We start from the raw sequence: 3,781 nt of genomic DNA on the forward strand, positions 1-3,781 counted from the left end.
TAATGGATGATATGATCATTGCTTAGTATGTTTTGTTTTGTTTTTGAACTGAATTATCTCGACCTTTTATCTAGGATTGTGCAGTGATCTAGGGATTGCGTATTAGGATATTGAGGATGGGATTTTCACAAATTGCTATAGTCCAATTATTTTCTTCCCTTCTACCCTGATACACACCAGATCATCCGTTATAATGGTATTTGCTGCTGGAGGCACATCCTAATTCGTCGGTAAGCCACAACTAGCTAGCCTCAGTTTGTTCCAATCCGTCATGTCTTTTCTTCGCGTTCCGCTTATGTTTGGTTATGTTTGCTTTCCAGATAGGGTCGAGTGCACCTGCCTCATTCACAAGATAAACAACGCTCCTACCCCCTCCTCTGTTTTCTACCTGCTTGAACATATCAGCAATCTCGCTTGTATAACTTGTGGATGGTATGCTGGAGTGCTGTAGAATTCCTTCCCTGGCGCAATTGCTATTCAGGTATGTCGGCTCAAGTCATATGATCTTGCAAAGCTTGTCAAGCGTATTCCAGCAAATAGAGGAGCGTGAATCTTATCCTTCGGATGACAACTCATTTTTTGTTTTGTATAAAGGTTGTTTGAAAAATGGAACTTTAGTGGCAGTACATGAGTTATCATGAGCTTTTGTGTATTAAGTCAAGGAGGTTTTGACATTGTGTGTAAAGGTTGTTTAAGAAATGGCTTGTGTTTCATATCCTTGATATTATGAATTTACATAATAGTCTAATCTGAAAGATAGTTTTTCAGGCTCAAGCGATAGCGTGCGTGCATGAGACTTAGATGGCGGCTTCGGAGGCGGCAACGACAATGTTAAAAATAGTTTTTCTCACAGAATTTAAATAACTATCTTGCTTTTCAGGCATTGCCAGAAATAGCTCAAAAGATTACATGGTTGGAGAATGAAGATACCTTGCTTGATTCTTCTGGCGAGGTGTGGTAATCTTAATTACTGTATTCAGTATTGTTCTTATGTGAATTTATCATCCTCCTCCCTGATATTAGACTTGCAAATTTTCTTTTACAGACTGATCTTGCTGAACATCACAAATTGGGGCTTGATATATCTGAACCGGAGAAGAAAATCATTTATGAGATGATGAGACCAGAGAGGACTTTGTTGTATTTGGTTCCTGGAAGGCTGGTAGGTAACTCAAATTTTCACAAGTCCTTGCCATATGTAGACATGGTGGTCGTGTCACTACCATTTTATTTGGACTTGGCTGATTATAAATTGCAGAAGTACTTCCTCTGTTTATGTTCCCTTATTTCCTTGATGAACTTTTTTGGTGTTCACTTCTGTTGTAGTAGGATTCACAAAATTACACATGTTCTTCCCACTCACTGTTTTTCACGTGGCAGGTTAGGGTGAGGGATGGTTCAACAGACTGGGGATGGGGTGTGGTTGTAAATCTATACTACTCCTTAAGAAGCTAAGAACGACGTCCAAAACTTCGTGCCCCCGCCCTCGTCTCTCGCTCGCGACCTCGCGCACGACGCGCCAGGGTAATCTGGACTTAGCCACCTACTGGTTTTTACATGCACAATAGAGCTAGCTAGTTTCACATGTACAGGCGATCCTACTAAGAATAAGAAAGATCTATTTGGTGCTATTGCAATGGTACTGAGAGTTGTAGGAGGCAAGAATTCACAATTATCTTTGCCTACATGCTATTCTCTGAACATAATATTTATGAGCTTGATAGGTCTATTTTGGAATACGAATTATGAGTTTGGTAGGAAAATAATTTATACAATGATTCTTGGACCTTTGACCCTTTCTGCTTCAAGGATTAATGTGTGACTGTGTTTAGCCTTCAATCCAAGCGACATGCCACTAATCTCAAAAATGCTTCTATGCAATATTTACTTGACAATTTATATCTCTACTATTCCTTAGAGATATTTTCATGTAATATGTTACAAGGTTGTTCAAGTGAGATTTTTGGTCATAAATTATATTATATGAAGATTATGGGAGTTAGTCCTAAATTCATATTATCTGCAATCTGCAGTTTCTTGAAAAAAATGTTTGATCTACATCATAATTTTCCCAAAATATCTAACATACTTGTTTTCTTCAGGCCCGGAACCCAGGGTCTACACATCTTATAACTGAAAAACACATGAGCAGTATGCGGTTCACACTTTTTTCTTGTTTGCATTTTATAAACCATTAGACCCATGTAACAAAAAGCAGATTGTTTAGATGTTATGCTCACTTAATATGGAGATCCTCAAGTATCTTAGAATCAGTTATGTGTTGGATAAATGTCTTGGTTATTTACTCTTCTATCCTCAAGTATCTTAGGAATAGGATTCATGACAAATGAGCCATTGATTTCTGAAGTTTTCCAAGCTAACCTATTTGCTTTGTAGGCAAGAAGGTGAGCAAGGTACATAAGATCCAGTGGCTTGTGAACCCTTGACCCTTCAGAGGAAGCACGCTAGAATCATTGACAAGAAGATTGCCAAAAAGAAGTCTGAGGCTGTCGAGTACCAAAAGCTTCTTCCCATAGGCTCAAGGAATAGAGACCGCCACAATGAGAGCTTGGCCAAGAGAAGATCCAAGCTTTCTACCTCTGCCAAGTCTTCCTCTGGCACCTCCGCTTAAGAATGTTCAGTGCTTTTGAGATGTTTTCAAGACCTACCTTGTTACAACTTAAGTACCTTATGATGCTCTAGCTATGTTGCAACTGCCCCTGTACTTGACAGATTTGCATTAGATGCTCAGGCTATAGAGGGTAGGATCCTAATTGTGACCATGTACTAAATTATATATCTGTTGCTAAGTTACAGTACAGACAGAATAAATTTAGCCTAGCCAACTTGTAGAAAAATGTGTTATTGTAACTAAGAATATCTGAATTGCTCATATGTTACTTTTTACATTCATTCTTGTAACTCCATGTACTTCCATGTGAATATTGTGTATAGTAGCCATGATATGATAATGGATTGTTAAGGTCATTCATCAAATATTATTATGCACCGTCGCAACGCACGGGCACTCTACTAGTACAAGTATGACTTACTAACTTGGATTGGATTTGTATTGCTTGTCCAAGCGCTTCAACAATTTGTGAAGTTTTGGACAAGTTTCACAAATCCACTTAGGTAGTGTAAGCTCCCCATACATATGGGTTAAGTGTTTGAAATTTAAATTTGCAAGTGTTAGCTTTCCATACATATGTGCTAAGTGTTTGAATTTTAAATTTGCACATATGTTATGTTTGACATTTGTGGAAGAAGCAACACTATGCTAGTGGTGGAGGGAAAGCGCATGGACGATGAGCTCTAAATTATCAAATTCTGTGAGTTCTACTAACATGATCATGCCCTAAGTATGTTTCCAAACACTTGCAGGTACATGCTTTTTGGTCGAATGATTGACTCGATGGAGGTGAGAGCTCAAAGGATGAGTTCTTTATCCCGTAGCTCAAGCCTTTCCTCTCGTTGGCCCATCGAGCAAGAGTTGGCGGTGGCTAGGCTATGTGAGGAGCTGATACAACATGATGAGCATCAGCAGGCACAACCAGACTACTTCTACTCTTTTATGAGGCAACATCAGGCAACGACTCAAGTAAGTATAACTGATTCTTACTCTTCATTCAAATATTTAAAAACAATATCTACAATACTGACACATTTGTTTAATAAGCATCATTCCACCAACAGGGTCTGAACGTAGTCCTTCCAGAGTTTTGGTCGATACCGTCACAGTGGAGCCCTTTTCTAGCTACACCAACTCTGATACACAAAT

General features: G+C 38.9%; 1 long non-coding RNA gene across 1 annotated transcript; it reads left to right on the top strand.

Moving 5' to 3' along the window:
* The first annotated feature begins 907 nt into the window (after positions 1–907).
* On the top strand, positions 908–1,424 carry LOC103637784 (uncharacterized). Its single transcript, XR_558362.2, has 3 exons — positions 908–952; positions 1,100–1,162; positions 1,381–1,424. It is a non-coding gene; the product is annotated as an uncharacterized lncRNA (long non-coding RNA).
* Positions 1,425–3,781: the final 2,357 nt, after the last annotated feature.

This window comes from Zea mays, chromosome 9, assembly GCF_902167145.1.
Source record: "Zea mays cultivar B73 chromosome 9, Zm-B73-REFERENCE-NAM-5.0, whole genome shotgun sequence".
Classification (NCBI taxonomy): domain Eukaryota; kingdom Viridiplantae; phylum Streptophyta; class Magnoliopsida; order Poales; family Poaceae; genus Zea; species Zea mays.